Genomic DNA, 23,969 nt, shown 5'->3' with positions numbered 1-23,969 from the left:
TTCTGCAGCTCACTCTGTTCTTTCTGAAGCTCTCTTACCTCTTTCTGCACCTCTCTTGCTTCTTTCTGCACCTCTCTTTCTTCTTTCTATAGCTCTTGCGTCTCTTTCTGCACTTCTCTTGCCTCTTTCTGCAGCTCACTCTTTCTGCACCTCTTGCCTCATTCTGCACCTCTTCTCTTTCTGCACCCCTCTTGCTTCTTTCTGCAGCTCACTCTTCTTTATGCACCTCTCTTGCCTCTTTCTGTATCTCTCTTGCCTCTTTCTGCACCTCTCTTGCCTCATTCTGCAGCTCACTCTTTTCTTTCATCACCTGTCCTGCCTCTTTCTGCACCTCTCTTGACTCTTTCTGCTCTCCTCTTGCCTCTTTCTTTACTTGCCTCTTTCTGTGCCTTTCTTCCTCTCTTTGCACCTCTCTTCCTTCTTTCTGTACCTCTCTTGCATCTTTCTGCATCTCTCTTGCCTCTTTCTCCAGCTCACTCTCTTCTTTATGCACCTCTCTTGCCTCTTTCTGCACCTTTCTTGTCGCTTTCTGAACGTCTCTTCATTCTTTAAGCTGCTCACTCTCTTCTTTCTATACCTCTCTTGCATCTTTCTCTACCTCACTTGCCTCTTTCTGCACCTCTCTTCTTACTACACCTCACTTACCTCTTTCTGCACCTCTGTTACCTCCTTATGCAACTCGTTTGCCTCTGTCTGCACTTCTCTTGCTTCTTTCTGCAGCTCTCTTGCCTCTTTCTGCACCTCTCTTGCCTCTTTATGCACCTCTCTTCCTTCTTTCTGCACCTCTCTTGCCTCATTCTGTACCTGTTTTGCTTCTTTCTGCACCTCTCTTGCCTCTTTTGCACCTCGCTTGCCTCTTTCTGCACCTCGGTTGCCTCTTTCTGCACATTACTTGTACCTTTATGCACTTCTCCTGGTTCTTTCAGCTGCTCACTCTCTTCTTTCTGTACCCCTCTTGCCTCTTTCTGCACCTCTCTTGCTCCTTTCTGCAGCTCACTCTTCTTTCTGTACCTCTCTTGCTTTTCTGTACCCCTCTTGCCTCTTTCTGTACCTCTCTTGCTCCTTTCTGCAGCTCACTCTTCTTTCTGTACCTCTCTTGCCATTCTGTACCACTCTTGCCTCTTTATGCACCCCTCTTGCTGATTTCTGCACCACTCTTGCCTCTTTCTGCACCTCTCTTGGTTTTTCTGCAGCTCACTCTGTTCTTTCTGAAGCTCTCTTACCTCTTTCTGCACCTCTCTTGCTTCTTTCTGCACCTCTCTTGCTTCTTTCTATAGCTCTTGTGACTCTTTCTGCACTTCTCTTGCCTCTTTCTGCAGCTCACTCTTTCTGCACCTCTTGCCTCTTTCTGCACCCCTCTTGCTTCTTTCTGCAGCTCACTCTTCTTTATGCACCTCTCTTGCCTCTTTCTGTATCTCTCTTGCCTCTTTCTGCACCTCTCTTGCCTCATTCTGCAGCTCACTCTTTTCTTTCTGCACCTGTCCTGCCTCTTTCTGCACCTCTCTTGACTCTTTCTGCTCTCCTCTTGCCTCTTTCTTTACTTGCCTCTTTCTGTGCCTTTCTTCCTCTCTTTGCACCTCTCTTCCCTCTTTCTGTACCTCTCTTGCATCTTTCTGCATCTCTCTTGCCTCTTTCTCCAGCTCACTCTCTTCTTTATGCACCTCTCTTGCCTCTTTCTGCACCTTTCTTGTCGCTTTCTGAACGTCTCTTCATTCTTTCAGCTGCTCACTCTCTTCTTTCTATACCTCTCTTGCATCTTTCTCTACCTCACTTGCCTCTTTCTGCACCTCTCTTCTTACTACACCTCACTTACCTCTTTCTGCACCTCTGTTACCTCCTTATGCAACTCGTTTGCCTCTGTCTGCACTTCTCTTGCTTCTTTCTGCAGCTCTCTTGCCTCTTTCTGCACCTCTCTTGCCTCTTTATGCACCTCTCTTCCTTCTTTCTGCACCTCTCTTGCCTCATTCTGTACCTCTTTTGCTTCTTTCTGCACCTCTCTTGCCTCTTTTGCACCTCGCTTGCCTCTTTCTGCACCTCGCTTGCCTCTTTCTGCACATTACTTGTACCTTTCTGAACTTCTCCTGGTTCTTTCAGCTGCTCTCACTCTTCTTTCTGTACCTCTCTAGCCTCTATCTGCCCCATCTTGCTTCTTTCTGCAGCTCACTCTTCTTTCTGCACCTCTCTTGCTTCTTTCTGCACCTCTCTTGCTTCTTTCTATAGCTCTTGTGACTCTTTCTGCACTTCTCTTGGTTCTTTCTGTGCCTCTCTTGCCTCTTTCTGCACCTCTATTTCCTCTTTCTGCAGCTCACTCTCTTCTTTCTGTGTCTCTCTAGCCTCTTTCTGAAAATATCTTCTTTCTGCACTGCTGCCTCTTTCTGCACCTCTCTTGCCTCCTTCTGCTCTCCTCTTGCCTGTTTCTGCACTTCACGTGCCTCTTTCTGTACCTTTGTTCCTCTTTCTGTACCTCTCTTGCCTCTTGCTGCACCTCTCTTCCACCTTTCTGCATCTCTCTTGCCTCTTTCAGCAGCTCAGTCTTCTTTCTGCACATCTCATACATCTTTCTGCACCTCTCCTCTCCCTTTCTGCAGCTCACTCTCTTCTTTCTGCACCTGTCTTGCCTCTTTCTTCACTTGCCTCTTTCTGTGCTTTTCTTCCTCTCTTTGCACCTCTCTTGCCTCTTTCTGTACCTCTCTTCTATCTTTCTGCATCTCTCTTGCCTCTTTCTGTAGCTCACTCTATTCTTTCTGCACCTCTCTTGCCTCTTTCTGCACCTTTCTTGCCGCTTTCTGAACTTCTCTTGGTTCTTTCCTCTGCTCACTCTCTTCTTTCTCTACCTCTCTTGCCTCTTTCTATACCACGCTTACCACTTTCTCTACCTCACTTGCATCTTTCTGCACCTCTCTTGCCTCTTTCTGCACCTCTGTTGCCTCTTTATGCACCTCTCTTGCCTCTGTCTGCACTTCTCTTGCTTCTTTCTTCTCCTCTCTTACCTCTTTCTGTACCTCTATTGCCTCTTTCTGCACCTCTCTTTCCACTTTCTGCAGCTCACTCTCTTCTTTGTGTATCTCTCTAGCCTCTTTTTGAAAATATCTTCTTTCTGCACCTCTTGACTATTTCTGCACCTCTCTTGCCTCTTTCTGCACCTCACTCTCTTCTTTATACACCTCTCTTGCTTCTTTCTGCATCTCTTGCTTCTTTCTGCACCTTTCTTCCTCTTTCTAAACCTCTTACATCTATTTTGAACTCTCTTGCCTCTTTCTGCACATCTCTTGACTCTTTCTGCACCTCTCTTCCCCTTTCTGCTGCTCACTCTCTTCTTTCTGAAGCTCTCTTGCCTCTTTCTGCACCTCTTTTGCTTCTTTCTACACCTCTTGCTTCTTTCTGCAGCTCACTCTCTTCTTTCTGTGCCACTCTTGCCTTTTTCTATGCCTCTCTTGCCTCTTTCTGCACCTCTCTTGCCTCTTTCTGCAGCTCACTCTCTTCTTTCTGCACCTCTCTCGTCTCTTTCTGTACCTCTCTTGGTTCTTTCTGTGGCTCACTCTCTTCTATCTCTACCTCTCTTACCTTTTTCTGTACCTCTCTTGCTTCTTTCTGCACCTCTCTTGCCTCGTTCTGCACCTCGCTTGCCTCTTTCTGCATCTCACTTGCCTCTTTCTGCACCTTTCTTGCCTCTTTATGCACTTCTCCTGGTTCTTTCAGCTGCTCACTCTCTTCTTTCTGTACCCCTCTTGCCTCTTTCTGTACCTCTCTTGCTCCTTTCTGCAGCTCACTCTTCTTTCTGTACCTCTCTTGCCTTTCTGTACCTCTCTTGCCTCTTTCTACACCTCTCTTCCCCCTTTCTGCTGCTCACTCTTCTTTCTGTACCACTCTTGCCTCTTTCTGCACCCCTCTTGCTGATTTCTGCACCCCTCTTGCCTCTTTCTGCACCTCTCTTGGTTTTTGTGCGGCTCACTCTGTTCTTTCTGAAGCTCTCTTACCTCTTTCTGCACCTCTCTTGCTTCTTTCTGCACCTCTCTTGCTTCTTTCTATAGCTCTTGTGACTCTTTCTGCACTTCTCTTACCTCTTTCTGCAGCTCACTCTTTCTGCACCTCTTGCCTCATTCTGCACCTCTTGTCTCTTTCTGCACCCCTCTTGCTTCTTTCTGCAGCTCACTCTTCTTTATGCACCTCTCTTGCCTCCTTCTGCACCTGTCCTGCCTCTTTCTGCACCTCTCTTGACTCTTTCTGCTCTCCTCTTGCCTCTTTCTTTACTTGCCTCTTTCTGTGCCTTTCTTCCTCTGTTTGCACATCTCTTGCCTCTTTCTGTACCTCTCTTGCATCTTTCTGCATCTCTCTTGCCTCTTTCTCCAGCTCACTCTCTTCTTTCTGCACCTCTCTTGCCTCTTTCTGCACCTTTCTTGTCGCTTTCTGAACGTCTCTTCATTCTTTCAGCTGCTCACTCTCTTCTTTCTATACCTCTCTTGCATCTTTCTGTACCTCACTTGCCTCTTTCTGCACCTCTCTTCTTACTGCACCTCTCTTACCTCTTTCTGCACCTCTGTTACCTCCTTATGCAACTCGTTTGCCTCTGTCTGCACTTCTCTTGCTTCTTTCTGCAGCTCTCTTCCTTCTTTCTGCACCTCTCTTGCCTCATTCTGTACCTCTCTTGCTTCTTTCTGCACCTCTCTTGCCTCTTTTGCACCTCGCTTGCCTCTTTCTGCACCTCGCTTGCCTCTTTCTGCACCTTACTTGTACCTTTCTGAACTTCTCCTGGTTCTTTCAGCTGCTCTCACTCTTCTTTCTGTACCTCTCTAGCCTCTATCTGCCCCATCTTGCTTCTTTCTGCAGCTCACTCTTCTTTCTGCACCTCTCTTGCTTCTTTCTGCTCTCCTCTTGCCTCTTTCTTTACTTGCCTCTTTCTGTGCCTTTCTATCTCTTTGCACCTCTCTTGCCTCTTTCCGTACCTCTCTTGCATCTTTCTGCATCTCTCTTGCCTCTTTCTCCATCTCACTCTCTTCTTTCTGCACCTCTCTTGCTTCTTTCTGCACCTTTCTTGTCACTTTCTGAACGTCTCTTCATTCTTTCAGCTGCTCACTCTCTTCTTTCTATACCTCTCTTGCATCTTTCTGTACCTCACTTGCCTCTTTCTGCACCTCTCTTCTTACTGCACCTCTCTTACCTCTTTCTGCACCTCTGTTACCTCCTTATGCAACTCGTTTGCCTCTGTCTGCACTTCTCTTGCTTCTTTCTGCAGCTCTCTTGCCTCTTTCTGGACCTCTCTTCCCACGTTCTGCAGCTCACTCTCTTCTTTGTGTATCTCTCTAGCCTCTTTCTGAAAATATCTTCTTTCTGCACCTCTTGACTCTTTCTGCACCTCTCTTGCCTCTTGCTGCACCTCACTCTCTTCTTTATATACCTCTCTTGCTTCTTTCTGCGTCTCTTGCTTCTTTCTGCACCTTTCTTCCTCTTTCTAAACCTCTTACTTCTATTTTCAACTCTCTTGCCTCTTTCTGCACATCTCTTGACTCTTTCTGCACCTCTCTTCCCCTTTCTGCTGCTCACTCTCTTCTTTCTGAAGCTCTTGTGCCTCTTTCTGCACCTCTTTTGCTTCTTTCTACACCTCTTGCTTCTTTCTGCAGCTCACTCTCTTCTTTCTGTACCACTCTTGCCTTTTTCTATGCCTCTCTTGCCTCTTTCTGCACCTCTCTTTTTCCTGCAACTCTCTTGGTTCTTTTTGTGGCTCACTCTCTTCTATCTGTACCTCTCTTACCTTTTTCTGCACCACTCTTGCCTCTTTCTGTACCTCCCTTGCCTCTTTCTGCACCGTTCTTGCTTCTTTCTGCACCTCTCTTGTGTCTTTCTGCATGTCTATTGCCACTTTATATACCTCTCTTGCCTCTTTCTGCACCTCTTTACTTCTGCACCTCTTTTGCTTCTTTCTACACCTCTCTTGCTTCTTTCTGCGCTTCTCTGGCTCCGTTCTGTGCCTTTCTTCCCTTTTCCGCATTTCTCTAGCTATTGCCCCTTTCTGCACCTTTCTTCCTCTTTCTGCACTTCTCTTGCCTCTTTCTCCACCTTTCTTGCCTCTTTCTGCACCTCACTCTCTTCTTTATGCACCTCTCTTGGTTCTTTTTGTGCATCTATTGCTTCTTTCTGCACCTATCTTCTTCTTTCTGCACCTCTGTTGCCTCTTTATGTGCCTCTTGCCTCTGTCTGAACATCTCTTGCCTCTTTTGACACCACACTTTCCTCTTATGACACATATCTTGCATCTTTCTGCACCTCATTTGCCTCTTTCTGCACCTCTCTTCTTTCTGCACCTCACTTACCTCTTTCTGCACCTCTGTTACCTCCTTATGCAACTCGTTTGCCTCTGTCTGCACTTTTCTTGCTTCTTTCTGCAGCTCTCTTGCCTCTTTCTGCACCTCTCTTGCCTCTTTATGCACCTCTCTTCCTTCTTTCTGCACCTCTCTTGCCTCATTCTGTACCTCTCTTGCTTCTTTCTGCCCCTCTCTTGCCTCTTTTGCACCTCGCTTGCCTCTTTCTGCACCTCGCTTGTCTCTTTCTGCACATTACTTGTACCTTTCTGAACTTCTCCTGGTTCTTTCAGCTGCTCTCACTCTTCTTTCTGTACCTCTCTTGCCTCTATCTGCCCCATCTTGCTTCTTTCTGCAGCTCACTCTTCTTTCTGCACCTCTCTTGCTTCTTTCTGCACCTCTCTTGCTTCTTTCTATAGCTCTTGTGACTCTTTCTGCACTTCTCTTGGTTCTTTCTGTGCCTCTCTTGCCTCTTTCTGCACCTCTATTTCCTCATTCTGCAGCTCACTCTCTTCTTTCTGTGTCTCTCTAGCCTCTTTCTGAAAATATCTTCTTTCTGCACCGCTGCCTCTTTCTGCACCTCTCTTGCCTCCTTCTGCTCTCCTCTTGCCTGTTTCTGCACTTCACGTGCCTCTTTCTGTACCTTTGTTCCTCTTTCTGTACCTCTCTTGCCTCTTGCTGCACCTCTCTTCCACCTTTCTGCATCTCTCTTGCCTCTTTCAGCAGCTCACTCTTCTTTCTGCAAATCTCATACATCTTTCTGCACCTCTCCTCTCCCTTTCTGCAGCTCACTCTCTTCTTTCTGCACCTGTCTTGCCTCTTTCTGCACCTCTCTTGCCTCTTTCTGCTCTCTTCTTGCCTCTTTCTTCACTTGCCTCTTTCTGTGCTTTTCTTCCTCTCTTTGCACCTCTCTTGCCTCTTTCTGTACCTCTCTTCCATCTCTCTGCATCTCTCTTGCCTCTTTTAGTAGCTCACTCTCTTCTTTCTGCACCTCTCTTGCTTCTTTCTGCACCTTTCTTGCTGCTTTCTGAACTTCTCTTGGTTCTTTCAGCTGCTCACTCTCTTCTTTCTGTACCTCCCGTGCCTCGTTCTATACCTCTCTTGCCTCTTTCTCTACCTCACTTGCCTCTTTCTACACCTCTCTTCTTTCTGCACCTCTCTTGCCTCTTTCTGCACCTCTGTTGCTTCTTTCTGCACCTCACTTGCCTCTGTCTGCACTTCTCTTGCTTCTTTCTGCAGCTCTCTTGCCTCTTTCTGCACCTCTCTTGCCACTTTCTACAGCTCACTCTCTTGTATCACACCTCTCTTGCCTCTTTCTGCAACTCTCTTGTATCTTTCTGCACCACTCTTGCCTCTTTCTGCACCTCTTGCCTCTTTCTGTACCTCTCTTGCCTCTGTCTGCACCTCCCTTGCCTATCTGCACCTCTTTTGCCTTTCTACTCAACTCCTGTCTCTTTCTGCATCTCTCTTGCCTCATTCTGCAATTCTTTTGCCTCTTTCTGCACCTCTCTTGCCTATTTCTACATGTCTATTGCCTCTTTCTGCACCTCTCTTGCCTCTTTCTGGACCTCACTCTTTTCTTTCTGCACCTCTCTTCCTTCTTTCTACACCTCTCCTGCTTCTTTCTACGCTTCTCTTGCTTCTTTTGGTGCCTTTCTTTCTTTTTCTGCATTTCTCTTGCTATTGCCTATTTTTGCACCTTTCAACCTCTTTCTGCACTTCTCTTGCCTCATTATGCACCTTCTTTATATACCTCTCTTGCTTCTTTCTGCGCTTCTCTTGCTTCTTTCTGCCCATTTCTTCCTCTTTCTACACCTCTTACCTCTATTTGCAACACTCTTGCCTCTTTCTGCACATCTCTTGCCTCTTTATGTACCTCTCTTCCCCCTTTCTGCTGCTCACTCTCTTCTTTCTGCACCTCTCTTGTCTATTTCTGCACCTCTCTTGATTCTTTCTGTGCCTCTCTTGCTTCTTTCTGCACCTCTATTTCCTCTTTCTGCAGCTCACCCTCTTCTTTCTGTGTCTCTCTAGACTCTGTCTGAAAATATCTTCTTTCTGCACCGCTGCCTCTTTCTGCACCTCTCTTGCATCTTTCTGCACCTCTCTTCCTTCTTTCTGCACCTCTCTTGCCTCTTTCTGTACCTCTCTTGCTTCTTTCTGCACCTCTCTTGCCTCTTTTTGCACCTCGCGTGCCTCTTTCTGCACCTCGCTTGCCACTTTCTGCACCTTACTTGTACCTTTCTGCCTTTCTTCTTGTTCTTTCAGCTGCTCACTCTCTTCTTTCTGTACCTCTCTTGCCTCTATCTGCCCCATCTTGCTTCTTTCTGCAGCTCACTCATCTTTCTGTACCTCTCTTGCCTTTCTGTACCTCTCTTGCCTTCTTTCTGCACCGCTGCCTCTTTCTGCACCTCTCTTGCCTCCTTCTGCTCTCCTCTTGCCTGTTTCGGCACTTCACGTGCCTCTTTCTGTACCTTTGTTCCTCTTTCTGCACCTCTCTTGCCTCTTGCTGCACCTCTCTTGCACCTTTCTGCATCTCTCTTGCCTCTTTCAGCAGCTCACTCTTCTTTCTGTACATCTCATACATCTTTCTGCACCTCTCCTCTCCCTTTCTGCAGCTCACTCTCTTCTTTCTGCACCTGTCTTGCCTCTTTCTGCACCTCTCTTGCCTCTTTCTGCTCTCTTCTTGCCTCTTTCTTCACTTGCCTCTTTCTGTGCTTTTCTTCCGCTCTTTGCACCTCTCTTGCCTCTTTCTGTACCTCTCTTCTATCTTTCTGCATCTCTCTTGCCTCTTTCTGTAGCTCACTCTATTCTTTCTGCACCTCTCTTGCCTCTTTCTGCACCTTTCTTGCTGCTTTCTGAACTTCTCTTGGCTCTTTCCTCTGCTCACTCTCTTCTTTCTCTACCTCTCTTGCCTCTTTCTATACCTCTCTTACCACTTTCTCTACCTCACTTGCATCTTTCTGCACCTCTCTTGCCTCTTTCTGCACCTCGCTTGCCTCTTTCTGCACATTACTTGTACCTTTATGCACTTCTCCTGGTTCTTTCAGCTGCTCACTCTCTTCTTTCTGTACCCCTCTTGCCTCTTTCTGCACCTCTCTTGCTCCTTTCTGCAGCTCACTCTTCTTTCTGTACCTCTCTTGCTTTTCTGTACCCCTCTTGCCTCTTTCTGTACCTCTCTTGCTCCTTTCTGCAGCTCACTCTTCTTTCTGTACCTCTCTTGCCATTCTGTACCACTCTTGCCTCTTTATGCACCCCTCTTGCTGATTTCTGCACCACTCTTGCCTCTTTCTGCACCTCTCTTGGTTTTTCTGCAGCTCACTCTGTTCTTTCTGAAGCTCTCTTACCTCTTTCTGCACCTCTCTTGCTTCTTTCTGCACCTCTCTTGCTTCTTTCTATAGCTCTTGTGACTCTTTCTGCACTTCTCTTGCCTCTTTCTGCAGCTCACTCTTTCTGCACCTCTTGCCTCTTTCTGCACCCCTCTTGCTTCTTTCTGCAGCTCACTCTTCTTTATGCACCTCTCTTGCCTCTTTCTGTATCTCTCTTGCCTCTTTCTGCACCTCTCTTGCCTCATTCTGCAGCTCACTCTTTTCTTTCTGCACCTGTCCTGCCTCTTTCTGCACCTCTCTTGACTCTTTCTGCTCTCCTCTTGCCTCTTTCTTTACTTGCCTCTTTCTGTGCCTTTCTTCCTCTCTTTGCACCTCTCTTGCCTCTTTCTGTACCTCTCTTGCATCTTTCTGCATCTCTCTTGCCTCTTTCTCCAGCTCACTCTCTTCTTTCTGCACCTCTCTTGCCTCTTTCTGCACCTTTCTTGTCACTTTCTGAAAGTCTCTTCATTCTTTCAGCTGCTCACTCTCTTCTTTCTATACCTCTCTTGCATCTTTCTGCACCTCTCTTCTTACTGCACCTCTCTTACCTCTTTCTGCACCTCTATTACCTCCTTATGCAACTCGTTTGCCTCTGTCTGCACTTCTCTTGCTTCTTTCTGCAGCTCTCTTGCCTCTTTCTGCACCTCTCTTCCCACGTTCTGCAGCTCACTCCCTTCTTTGTGTATCTCTCTAGCCTCTTTCTGAAAATATCTTCTTTCTGCACCTCTTGACTCTTTCTGCACCTCTCTTGCCTCTTGCTGCACCTCACTCTCTTCTTTATATACCTCTCTTGCTTCTTTCTGCGTCTCTTGCTTCTTTCTGCACCTTTCTTCCTCTTTCTAAACCTCTTACATCTATTTTCAACTCTCTTGCCTCTTTCTGCACATCTCTTGACTCTTTCTGCACCTCTCTTCCCGTTTCTGCTGCTCACTCTCTTCTTTCTGAAGCTCTCTTGCCTCTTTCTGCACCTCTTTTGCTTCTTTCTACACCTCTTGCTTCTTTCTGCAGCTCACTCTCTTCTTTCTGTGCCACTCTTGCCTTTTTCTCTGCCTCTCTTGCCTCTTTCTGCACCTCTCTTGTCTCTTTCTGCAGCTCATTCTCTTCTTTCTGCACCTCTCTTGTCTCTTTCTGCACCTCTCTTGGTTCTTTCTGTGGCTCACTCTCTTCTATCTGTACCTCTCTTACCTTTTTCTGTACCTCTCTTGCTTCTTTCTGCACCTCTCTTGCCTCGTTCTGCACCTCGCTTGCCTCTTTCTGCATCTCATTTGCCTCTTTCTGCACCTTTCTTGCCTCTTTATGCACTTCTCCTGGTTCTTTCAGCTGCTCACTCTCTTCTTTCTGTACCCCTCTTGCCTCTTTCTGCACCTCTCTTGCTCCTTTCTGCAGCTCACTCTTCTTTCTGTACCTCTCTTGCTTTTCTGTACCCCTCTTGCCTCTTTCTGTACCTCTCTTGCTCCTTTCTGCAGCTCACTCTTCTTTCTGTACCTCTCTTGCCATTCTGTACCACTCTTGCCTCTTTCTGCACCCCTCTTGCTGATTTCTGCACCCCTCTTGCCTCTTTCTGCACCTCTCTTGGTTTTTCTGCAGCTCACTCTGTTCTTTCTGAAGCTCTCTTACCTCTTTCTGCACCTCTCTTGCTTCTTTCTGCACCTCTCTTTCTTCTTTCTATAGCTCTTGCGTCTCTTTCTGCACTTCTCTTGCCTCTTTCTGCAGCTCACTCTTTCTGCACCTCTTGCCTCATTCTGCACCTCTTCTCTTTCTGCACCCCTCTTGCTTCTTTCTGCAGCTCACTCTTCTTTATGCACCTCTCTTGCCTCTTTCTGTATCTCTCTTGCCTCTTTCTGCACCTCTCTTGCCTCATTCTGCAGCTCACTCTTTTCTTTCATCACCTGTCCTGCCTCTTTCTGCACCTCTCTTGACTCTTTCTGCTCTCCTCTTGCCTCTTTCTTTACTTGCCTCTTTCTGTGCCTTTCTTCCTCTCTTTGCACCTCTCTTCCTTCTTTCTGTACCTCTCTTGCATCTTTCTGCATCTCTCTTGCCTCTTTCTCCAGCTCACTCTCTTCTTTATGCACCTCTCTTGCCTCTTTCTGCACCTTTCTTGTCGCTTTCTGAACGTCTCTTCATTCTTTAAGCTGCTCACTCTCTTCTTTCTATACCTCTCTTGCATCTTTCTCTACCTCACTTGCCTCTTTCTGCACCTCTCTTCTTACTACACCTCACTTACCTCTTTCTGCACCTCTGTTACCTCCTTATGCAACTCGTTTGCCTCTGTCTGCACTTCTCTTGCTTCTTTCTGCAGCTCTCTTGCCTCTTTCTGCACCTCTCTTGCCTCTTTATGCACCTCTCTTCCTTCTTTCTGCACCTCTCTTGCCTCATTCTGTACCTGTTTTGCTTCTTTCTGCACCTCTCTTGCCTCTTTTGCACCTCGCTTGCCTCTTTCTGCACCTCGGTTGCCTCTTTCTGCACATTACTTGTACCTTTATGCACTTCTCCTGGTTCTTTCAGCTGCTCACTCTCTTCTTTCTGTACCCCTCTTGCCTCTTTCTGCACCTCTCTTGCTCCTTTCTGCAGCTCACTCTTCTTTCTGTACCTCTCTTGCTTTTCTGTACCCCTCTTGCCTCTTTCTGTACCTCTCTTGCTCCTTTCTGCAGCTCACTCTTCTTTCTGTACCTCTCTTGCCATTCTGTACCACTCTTGCCTCTTTATGCACCCCTCTTGCTGATTTCTGCACCACTCTTGCCTCTTTCTGCACCTCTCTTGGTTTTTCTGCAGCTCACTCTGTTCTTTCTGAAGCTCTCTTACCTCTTTCTGCACCTCTCTTGCTTCTTTCTGCACCTCTCTTGCTTCTTTCTATAGCTCTTGTGACTCTTTCTGCACTTCTCTTGCCTCTTTCTGCAGCTCACTCTTTCTGCACCTCTTGCCTCTTTCTGCACCCCTCTTGCTTCTTTCTGCAGCTCACTCTTCTTTATGCACCTCTCTTGCCTCTTTCTGTATCTCTCTTGCCTCTTTCTGCACCTCTCTTGCCTCATTCTGCAGCTCACTCTTTTCTTTCTGCACCTGTCCTGCCTCTTTCTGCACCTCTCTTGACTCTTTCTGCTCTCCTCTTGCCTCTTTCTTTACTTGCCTCTTTCTGTGCCTTTCTTCCTCTCTTTGCACCTCTCTTCCCTCTTTCTGTACCTCTCTTGCATCTTTCTGCATCTCTCTTGCCTCTTTCTCCAGCTCACTCTCTTCTTTATGCACCTCTCTTGCCTCTTTCTGCACCTTTCTTGTCGCTTTCTGAACGTCTCTTCATTCTTTCAGCTGCTCACTCTCTTCTTTCTATACCTCTCTTGCATCTTTCTCTACCTCACTTGCCTCTTTCTGCACCTCTCTTCTTACTACACCTCACTTACCTCTTTCTGCACCTCTGTTACCTCCTTATGCAACTCGTTTGCCTCTGTCTGCACTTCTCTTGCTTCTTTCTGCAGCTCTCTTGCCTCTTTCTGCACCTCTCTTGCCTCTTTATGCACCTCTCTTCCTTCTTTCTGCACCTCTCTTGCCTCATTCTGTACCTCTTTTGCTTCTTTCTGCACCTCTCTTGCCTCTTTTGCACCTCGCTTGCCTCTTTCTGCACCTCGCTTGCCTCTTTCTGCACATTACTTGTACCTTTCTGAACTTCTCCTGGTTCTTTCAGCTGCTCTCACTCTTCTTTCTGTACCTCTCTAGCCTCTATCTGCCCCATCTTGCTTCTTTCTGCAGCTCACTCTTCTTTCTGCACCTCTCTTGCTTCTTTCTGCACCTCTCTTGCTTCTTTCTATAGCTCTTGTGACTCTTTCTGCACTTCTCTTGGTTCTTTCTGTGCCTCTCTTGCCTCTTTCTGCACCTCTATTTCCTCTTTCTGCAGCTCACTCTCTTCTTTCTGTGTCTCTCTAGCCTCTTTCTGAAAATATCTTCTTTCTGCACTGCTGCCTCTTTCTGCACCTCTCTTGCCTCCTTCTGCTCTCCTCTTGCCTGTTTCTGCACTTCACGTGCCTCTTTCTGTACCTTTGTTCCTCTTTCTGTACCTCTCTTGCCTCTTGCTGCACCTCTCTTCCACCTTTCTGCATCTCTCTTGCCTCTTTCAGCAGCTCAGTCTTCTTTCTGCACATCTCATACATCTTTCTGCACCTCTCCTCTCCCTTTCTGCAGCTCACTCTCTTCTTTCTGCACCTGTCTTGCCTCTTTCTTCACTTGCCTCTTTCTGTGCTTTTCTTCCTCTCTTTGCACCTCTCTTGCCTCTTTCTGTACCTCTCTTCTATCTTTCTGCATCTCTCTTGCCTCTTTCTGTAGCTCACTCTATTCTTTCTGCACCTCTCTTGCCTCTTTCTGCACCTTTCTTGCCGCTTTCTGAACTTCTCTTGGTTCTTTCCTCTGCTCACTCTCTTCTTTCTCTACCTCTCTTGCCTCTTTCTATACCACGCTTACCACTTTCTCTACCTCACTTGCATCTTTCTGCACCTCTCTTGCCTCTTTCTGCACCTCTGTTGCCTCTTTATGCACCTCTCTTGCCTCTGTCTGCACTTCTCTTGCTTCTTTCTTCTCCTCTCTTACCTCTTTCTGTACCTCTATTGCCTCTTTCTGCACCTCTCTTTCCACTTTCTGCAGCTCACTCTCTTCTTTGTGTATCTCTCTAGCCTCTTTTTGAAAATATCTTCTTTCTGCACCTCTTGACTATTTCTGCACCTCTCTTGCCTCTTTCTGCACCTCACTCTCTTCTTTATACACCTCTCTTGCTTCTTTCTGCATCTCTTGCTTCTTTCTGCACCTTTCTTCCTCTTTCTAAACCTCTTACATCTATTTTGAACTCTCTTGCCTCTTTCTGCACATCTCTTGACTCTTTCTGCACCTCTCTTCCCCTTTCTGCTGCTCACTCTCTTCTTTCTGAAGCTCTCTTGCCTCTTTCTGCACCTCTTTTGCTTCTTTCTACACCTCTTGCTTCTTTCTGCAGCTCACTCTCTTCTTTCTGTGCCACTCTTGCCTTTTTCTATGCCTCTCTTGCCTCTTTCTGCACCTCTCTTGCCTCTTTCTGCAGCTCACTCTCTTCTTTCTGCACCTCTCTCGTCTCTTTCTGTACCTCTCTTGGTTCTTTCTGTGGCTCACTCTCTTCTATCTCTACCTCTCTTACCTTTTTCTGTACCTCTCTTGCTTCTTTCTGCACCTCTCTTGCCTCGTTCTGCACCTCGCTTGCCTGTTTCTGCATCTCACTTGCCTCTTTCTGCACCTTTCTTGCCTCTTTATGCACTTCTCCTGGTTCTTTCAGCTGCTCACTCTCTTCTTTCTGTACCCCTCTTGCCTCTTTCTGTACCTCTCTTGCTCCTTTCTGCAGCTCACTCTTCTTTCTGTACCTCTCTTGCCTTTCTGTACCTCTCTTGCCTCTTTCTACACCTCTCTTCCCCCTTTCTGCTGCTCACTCTTCTTTCTGTACCACTCTTGCCTCTTTCTGCACCCCTCTTGCTGATTTCTGCACCCCTCTTGCCTCTTTCTGCACCTCTCTTGGTTTTTGTGCGGCTCACTCTGTTCTTTCTGAAGCTCTCTTACCTCTTTCTGCACCTCTCTTGCTTCTTTCTGCACCTCTCTTGCTTCTTTCTATAGCTCTTGTGACTCTTTCTGCACTTCTCTTACCTCTTTCTGCAGCTCACTCTTTCTGCACCTCTTGCCTCATTCTGCACCTCTTGTCTCTTTCTGCACCCCTCTTGCTTCTTTCTGCAGCTCACTCTTCTTTATGCACCTCTCTTGCCTCCTTCTGCACCTGTCCTGCCTCTTTCTGCACCTCTCTTGACTCTTTCTGCTCTCCTCTTGCCTCTTTCTTTACTTGCCTCTTTCTGTGCCTTTCTTCCTCTGTTTGCACATCTCTTGCCTCTTTCTGTACCTCTCTTGCATCTTTCTGCATCTCTCTTGCCTCTTTCTCCAGCTCACTCTCTTCTTTCTGCACCTCTCTTGCCTCTTTCTGCACCTTTCTTGTCGCTTTCTGAACGTCTCTTCATTCTTTCAGCTGCTCACTCTCTTCTTTCTATACCTCTCTTGCATCTTTCTGTACCTCACTTGCCTCTTTCTGCACCTCTCTTCTTACTGCACCTCTCTTACCTCTTTCTGCACCTCTGTTACCTCCTTATGCAACTCGTTTGCCTCTGTCTGCACTTCTCTTGCTTCTTTCTGCAGCTCTCTTCCTTCTTTCTGCACCTCTCTTGCCTCATTCTGTACCTCTCTTGCTTCTTTCTGCACCTCTCTTGCCTCTTTTGCACCTCGCTTGCCTCTTTCTGCACCTCGCTTGCCTCTTTCTGCACCTTACTTGTACCTTTCTGAACTTCTCCTGGTTCTTTCAGCTGCTCTCACTCTTCTTTCTGTACCTCTCTAGCCTCTATCTGCCCCATCTTGCTTCTTTCTGCAGCTCACTCTTCTTTCTGCACCTCTCTTGCTTCTTTCTGCTCTCCTCTTGCCTCTTTCTTTACTTGCCTCTTTCTGTGCCTTTCTATCTCTTTGCACCTCTCTTGCCTCTTTCCGTACCTCTCTTGCATCTTTCTGCATCTCTCTTGCCTCTTTCTCCATCTCACTCTCTTCTTTCTGCACCTCTCTTGCTTCTTTCTGCACCTTTCTTGTCACTTTCTGAACGTCTCTTCATTCTTTCAGCTGCTCACTCTCTTCTTTCTATACCTCTCTTGCATCTTTCTGTACCTCACTTGCCTCTTTCTGCACCTCTCTTCTTACTGCACCTCTCTTACCTCTTTCTGCACCTCTGTTACCTCCTTATGCAACTCGTTTGCCTCTGTCTGCACTTCTCTTGCTTCTTTCTGCAGCTCTCTTGCCTCTTTCTGGACCTCTCTTCCCACGTTCTGCAGCTCACTCTCTTCTTTGTGTATCTCTCTAGCCTCTTTCTGAAAATATCTTCTTTCTGCACCTCTTGACTCTTTCTGCACCTCTCTTGCCTCTTGCTGCACCTCACTCTCTTCTTTATATACCTCTCTTGCTTCTTTCTGCGTCTCTTGCTTCTTTCTGCACCTTTCTTCCTCTTTCTAAACCTCTTACTTCTATTTTCAACTCTCTTGCCTCTTTCTGCACATCTCTTGACTCTTTCTGCACCTCTCTTCCCCTTTCTGCTGCTCACTCTCTTCTTTCTGAAGCTCTTGTGCCTCTTTCTGCACCTCTTTTGCTTCTTTCTACACCTCTTGCTTCTTTCTGCAGCTCACTCTCTTCTTTCTGTACCACTCTTGCCTTTTTCTATGCCTCTCTTGCCTCTTTCTGCACCTCTCTTTTTCCTGCAACTCTCTTGGTTCTTTTTGTGGCTCACTCTCTTCTATCTGTACCTCTCTTACCTTTTTCTGCACCACTCTTGCCTCTTTCTGTACCTCCCTTGCCTCTTTCTGCACCGTTCTTGCTTCTTTCTGCACCTCTCTTGTGTCTTTCTGCATGTCTATTGCCACTTTATATACCTCTCTTGCCTCTTTCTGCACCTCTTTACTTCTGCACCTCTTTTGCTTCTTTCTACACCTCTCTTGCTTCTTTCTGCGCTTCTCTGGCTCCGTTCTGTGCCTTTCTTCCCTTTTCCGCATTTCTCTAGCTATTGCCCCTTTCTGCACCTTTCTTCCTCTTTCTGCACTTCTCTTGCCTCTTTCTCCACCTTTCTTGCCTCTTTCTGCACCTCACTCTCTTCTTTATGCACCTCTCTTGGTTCTTTTTGTGCATCTATTGCTTCTTTCTGCACCTATCTTCTTCTTTCTGCACCTCTGTTGCCTCTTTATGTGCCTCTTGCCTCTGTCTGAACATCTCTTGCCTCTTTTGACACCACACTTTCCTCTTATGACACATATCTTGCATCTTTCTGCACCTCATTTGCCTCTTTCTGCACCTCTCTTCTTTCTGCACCTCACTTACCTCTTTCTGCACCTCTGTTACCTCCTTATGCAACTCGTTTGCCTCTGTCTGCACTTTTCTTGCTTCTTTCTGCAGCTCTCTTGCCTCTTTCTGCACCTCTCTTGCCTCTTTATGCACCTCTCTTCCTTCTTTCTGCACCTCTCTTGCCTCATTCTGTACCTCTCTTGCTTCTTTCTGCCCCTCTCTTGCCTCTTTTGCACCTCGCTTGCCTCTTTCTGCACCTCGCTTGTCTCTTTCTGCACATTACTTGTACCTTTCTGAACTTCTCCTGGTTCTTTCAGCTGCTCTCACTCTTCTTTCTGTACCTCTCTTGCCTCTATCTGCCCCATCTTGCTTCTTTCTGCAGCTCACTCTTCTTTCTGCACCTCTCTTGCTTCTTTCTGCACCTCTCTTGCTTCTTTCTATAGCTCTTGTGACTCTTTCTGCACTTCTCTTGGTTCTTTCTGTGCCTCTCTTGCCTCTTTCTGCACCTCTATTTCCTCATTCTGCAGCTCACTCTCTTCTTTCTGTGTCTCTCTAGCCTCTTTCTGAAAATATCTTCTTTCTGCACCGCTGCCTCTTTCTGCACCTCTCTTGCCTCCTTCTGCTCTCCTCTTGCCTGTTTCTGCACTTCACGTGCCTCTTTCTGTACCTTTGTTCCTCTTTCTGTACCTCTCTTGCCTCTTGCTGCACCTCTCTTCCACCTTTCTGCATCTCTCTTGCCTCTTTCAGCAGCTCACTCTTCTTTCTGCAAATCTCATACATCTTTCTGCACCTCTCCTCTCCCTTTCTGCAGCTCACTCTCTTCTTTCTGCACCTGTCTTGCCTCTTTCTGCACCTCTCTTGCCTCTTTCTGCTCTCTTCTTGCCTCTTTCTTCACTTGCCTCTTTCTGTGCTTTTCTTCCTCTCTTTGCACCTCTCTTGCCTCTTTCTGTACCTCTCTTCTATCTTTCTGCATCTCTCTTGCCTCTTTCTGTAGCTCACTCTATTCTTTCTGCACCTCTCTTGCCTCTTTCTGCACCTTTCTTGCCGCTTTCTGAACTTGTCTTGGTTCTTTCCTCTGCTTACTCTCTTCTTTCTTTACCTCTCTTGCCTCTTTCTATACCTCTCTTACCACTTTCTCTACCTCACTTGCATCTTTCTGCACCTCTCTTGCCTCTTTCTGCACCTCTGTTGCCTCTTTATGCACCTCTCTAGCCTCTGTCTGCACTTCTCTTGCTTCTTTCTGCTCCTCTCTTACCTCTTTCTGTACCTCTATTGCCTCTTTCTGCACCTCTCTTTCCACTTTCTGCAGCTCACTCTCTTCTTTGTGTATCTCTCTAGCCTCTTTCTGAAAATATCTTCTTTCTGCACCTCTTGACTCTTTCTGCACCTCTCTTGCCTCTTTCTGCACCTCACTTTCTTCTTTATACACCTCTCTTGATTCTTTCTGCGTCTCTTGCTTCATTCTGCACCTTTCGTCCTCTTTCTAAACCTCTTACATCTATTTTAAACTCTCTTGCCTCTTTCTGCACATCTCTTGACACTTTCTGCACCTCTCTTCCCCTTTCTGCTGCTCACTCTCTTCTTTCTGAAGCTCTCTTGCCTCTTTCTGCACCTCTTTTGCTTCTTTCTACACCCCTTCCCTCTTTCTGCAGCTCACTCTCTTCTTTCTCTACCTCTCTTGCCTCTTTCTATACCTCTCTTGCATATTTATCTACCTCTCTTGCCTCTTTCTGCACCTCTCTTGCCTCTTTCTGTACCTCTCTTGCCTTTCTGTACCTCTCTTGCATCTTTCTGCAGCTCACTCTCTTCTTTCTTCACCTCTCTTGCCTCTTTCTGCACCTCTCTTCCCTCTTTCTGCAGCTCACTCTCTTCTGTTAGCACCTCTCTTGCCTCATTCTGTACCTCTCTTGCATCTTTCTGCACCTCGCTTGCCTGTTTCTGCACCTCTCTTCTTTCTGCACCTCTATTGCCTCTTTCTCTACCTCTCTTGCCTTTTTCTGCACCACTCTTGCCTCTTTCTGTACCTCCCTTGCCTCTTTCTGCACCGTTCTTGCTTCTTTCTGCACCTCTCTTGTGTCTTTCTGCATGTCTATTGCCTCTTTATATACCTCTCTTGCCTCTTTCTGCACCTCTTTACTTCTGCACCTCTTTTGCTTCTTTCTACACCTCTCTTGCTTCTTTCTGCGCTTCTCTGGCTCCGTTCTGCGCCTTTCTTCCCTTTTCCGCATTTCTCTAGCTATTGCCCCTTTCTGCACCTTTCTTCCTCTTTCTGCACTTCTCTTGCCTCTTTCTCCACCTTTCTTGCCTCTTTCTGCACCTCACTCTCTTCTTTCTGCACCTCTCTTGGTTCTTTCTGTGCATCTATTGCTTCTTTCTGCACCTATCGTCTTCTTTCTGCACCTCTGTTGCCTCTTTATGTGCCTCTTGCCTCTGTCTGAACATCTGTTGCCTCTTTTGACACCACACTTTCCTCTTTCAACACATCTCTTGCATCTTTCTGCACCTCATTTGCCTCTTTTGGCACCTCTCTTCTTTCTGCACCTCTCTTGCCTCTTTCTGCACCTCTCTTCCCTCATTCTGCAGCTCACTCTCTTCTTTCTCTACCTCTCTTGCCTCTTTCTATACCTCTCTTACCTCTTTCTCTACCTCACTTGCATCTTTCTGCACCTCTCTTCTTTCTACACCTCTCTTGCCTCTTTCTGCACCTCTGTTGCCTCTTTATGCACCTCTCTTGCCTCTGTCTGCACTTCTCTTGTTTCTTTCTGCAGTTCTCTTGCCTCTTTCTGTACCTCTATTGCCTCTTTCTGCACCTCTCTTTCCTCTTTCTGCAGCTCACTCTCTTCTTTGTGTATCTCTCTAGCCTCTTTCTGAAAATATCTTCTTTCTGCACCTCTTGCCTCTTTCTGCACCTCTCTTACCTCTTTCTGCACCTCAGTCTCTTCTTTATATACCTCTCTTGCTTCTGTCTGCGTCTCTTGCTTCTTTTTGCACCTTTCTTCCTCTTTCTAAACCTCTTACTTCTATTTTCAACTCTCTTGCCTCTTTCTGCACATCTCTTGACTCTTTCTGCACCTCTCTTCCCCTTTCTGCTGCTCACTCTCTTCTTTCTGAAGCTCTTGTGCCTCTTTCTGCACCTCTTTTGCTTCTTTCTACACCTCTTGCTTCTTTCTGCAGCTCACTCTCTTCTTTCTGTACCACTCTTGCCTTTTTCTATGCCTCTCTTGCCTCTTTCTGCCCCTCTCTTGCCTCTTTCTGCACCTCTCTTGCCTCTTTCTGCACCTCTTTTGTCTCTTTCTGCAAATCTCTTGGTTCTTTTTGTGGCTCACTCTCTTCTATCTGTACCTCTCTTACCTTTTTCTGTACCTCTCTTGCTTCTTTCTGTACCTCTCTTGCCTCATTCTGCACCTCGCTTGCCTCTTTCTGCATCTCACTTGCCTCTTTCTGCACCTTTCTTGCCTCTTTCTGCACTTCTCCTGGTTCTTTCAGCTGCTCACTCTCTTCTTTCTGTACCCCTTTTGCCTCTTTCTGTACCTCTCTTGCTCCTTTCTGCAGCTCACTCTTCTTTCTGTACCTCTCTTGCCTTTCTGTACTTCTCTTGCCTCTTTCTACACCTCTCTCCCCCCTTTCTGCTGCTCACTCTTCTTTCTGTACCACTCTTGCCTCTTTCGGCACCCCTCTTGCTGATTTCTGCACCCCTCTTGCCTCTTTCTGCACCTCTCTTGGTTTTTCTGTGGCTCACTCTGTTCTTTCTGAAGCTCTCTTACCTCTTTCTGCACCTCTCTTTCTTCTTTCTGCACCTCTATTGCCTCTTTCTGTACCTCCCTTGCCTTTTTCTGCACCACTCTTGCCTCTTTCTGTACCTCCCTTGCCTCTTTCTGCACCGTTCTTGCTTCTTTCTGCACCTCTCTTGTGTCTTTCTGCATGTCTGTTGCCTCTTTATATACCTCTCGTGCCTCTTTCTGCACCTCTTTACTTCTGCACCTCTTTTGCTTCTTTCTACACCCCTCTTGCTTCTTTCTGCGCTTCTCTGGCTCCGTTCTGCGCCTTTCTTCCCTTTTTCGCATTTCTCTAGCTATTGCCCCTTTCTGCACCTTTCTTCCTCTTTCTGCACTTCTCTTGCCTCTTTCTCCACCTTTCTTGCCTCTTTCTGCACCTCACTCTCTTCTTTATGCACCTCACTTGGTTCTTTCTGTGCATCTATTGCTTCTTTCTGCACCTATCTTCTTCTTTCTGCACCTCTGTTGCCTCTTTATGTGCCTCTTGCCTCTGTCTGAACATCTGTTGCCTCTTTTGACACCACACTTTCCTCTTTCGACACATCTCTTGCATCTTTCTGCACCTCTCTTGCCTCTTTCTGCACCTCTCTTGTCTCTTTCTGCAACTCTCTTGGTTCTTTTTGTGGCTCACTCTCTTCTACCTGTACCTCTCTTACCTTTTTCTGTACCTCTCTTGCTTCTTTCTGCACCTCTCTTGCCTCATTCTGCACCTCGCTTGCCTCTTTCTGCATCTCACTTGCCTCTTTCTGCACCTTTCTTGCCTCTTTCTGCACTTCTCCTGGTTCTTTCAGCTGCTCACTCTCTTCTTTCTGTACCCCTTTTGCCTCTTTCTGTACCTCTCTTGCTCCTTTCTGCAGCTCACTCTTCTTTCTGTACCTCTCTTGCCTTTCTGTACTTCTCTTGCCTCTTTCTACACCTCTCTCCCCCCTTTCTGCTGCTCACTCTTCTTTCTGTACCACTCTTGCCTCTTTCTGCACCCCTCTTGCTGATTTCTGCACCCCTCTTGCCTCTTTCTGCACCTCTCTTGGTTTTTCTGTGGCTCACTCTGTTCTTTCTGAAGCTCTCTTACCTCTTTCTGCACCTCTCTTTCTTCTTTCTGCACCTCTATTGCCTCTTTCTGTACCTCTCTTGCCTTTTTCTGCACCACTCTTGCCTCTTTCTGTACCTCCCTTGCCTCTTTCTGCACCGTTCTTGCTTCTTTCTGCACCTCTCTTGTGTCTTTCTGCATGTCTGTTGCCTCTTTATATACCTCTCGTGCCTCTTTCTGCACCTCTTTAATACTGCACCTCTTTTGCTTCTTTCTACACCTCTCTTGCTTCTTTCTGCGCTTCTCTGGCTCCGTTCTGCGCCTTTCTTCCCTTTTCCGCATTTCTCTAGCTATTGCCCCTTTCTGCACCTTTCTTCCTCTTTCTGCACTTCTCTTGCCTCTTTCTCCACCTTTCTTGCCTCTTTCTGCACCTCACTCTCTTCTTTATGCACCTCTCTTGGTTCTTTCTGTGCATCTATTGCTTCTTTCTGCACCTATCTTCTTCTTTCTGCACCTCTGTTGCCTCTTTATGTGCCTCTTTCCTCTGTCTGAACATCTGATGCCTCTTTTGACACCACACTTTCCTCTTTCGACACATCTCTTGCATCTTTCTGCACCTCTCTTGCCTCTTTCTGCACCTCTCTTGTCTCTTTCTGCAACTCTCTTGGTTCTTTTTGTGGCTCACTCTCTTCTACCTGTACCTCTCTTACCTTTTTCTGTACCTCTCTTGCTTCTTTCTGCACCTCTCTTGCCTCTTTCTACACCTCGCTTGCCTCTTTCTGCATCTCACTTGCCTCTTTCTGCACCTTTCTTGCCTCTTTCTGTACTTCTCCTGGTTCTTTCAGCTGCTCACTCTCTTCTTTCTGTACCCCTGTTGCCTCTTTCTGTACCTCCCTTGCTCCTTTCTGCAGCTCACTCTTCTTTCTGTACCTCTCTTGCCTTTCTGTACTTCTCTTGCCTCTTTCTACACCTCTCTTCCCCCTTTCTGCTGCTCACTCTTCTTTCTGTACCACTCTTGCCTCTTTCTGCACCCCTCTTGCTGATTTCTGCACCCCTCTTGCCTCTTTCTGCACCTCTCTTGGTTTTTCTGCGGCTCACTCTGTTCTTTCTGAAGCTCTCTTACCTCTTTCTGCACCTCTCTTGCTTCTTTCTGCACCTCTCTTGCTTCTTTCTATAGCTCTTGTGACTCTTTCTGCACTTCTCTTGCCTCTTTCTGTAGCTCACTCTTTCGGCAACTCTTGCCTCATTCTGCACCTCTTGCCTCTTTCTGCACCTCTCTTGCTTCTTTCTGCAGCTCACTCTTCTTTATTTACCTCTCTTGCCTCTTTCTGTATCTCTCTTGCCTCTTTCTGCACCTCTCTTGCCTCATTCTGCAGCTCACTCTTTTCTTTCTGCACCTGTCCTGCCTCTTTCTGCACCTCTCTTGACTCTTTCTGCTCTCCTCTTGCCTCTTTCTTTACTTGCCTCTTTCTGTGCCTTTCTTCCTCCCTTTGCACCTCTCTTGCCTCTTTCTGTACCTCTCTTGCATCTTTCTGCATCTCTCTTGCCTCTTTCTCCAGCTCACTCTCTTCTTTCTGCACCTCTCTTGCCTCTTTCTGCACCTTTCTTGTCGCTTTCTGAACGTCTCTTCATTCTTTCAGCTGCTCACTCTCTT

The sequence above is a fragment of the Triturus cristatus genome, chromosome 1_1 (assembly GCF_964204655.1).
Source record: "Triturus cristatus chromosome 1_1, aTriCri1.1, whole genome shotgun sequence".
Classification (NCBI taxonomy): Eukaryota; Metazoa; Chordata; class Amphibia; order Caudata; family Salamandridae; genus Triturus; species Triturus cristatus.
This window is presented reverse-complemented; position numbering follows the sequence as displayed.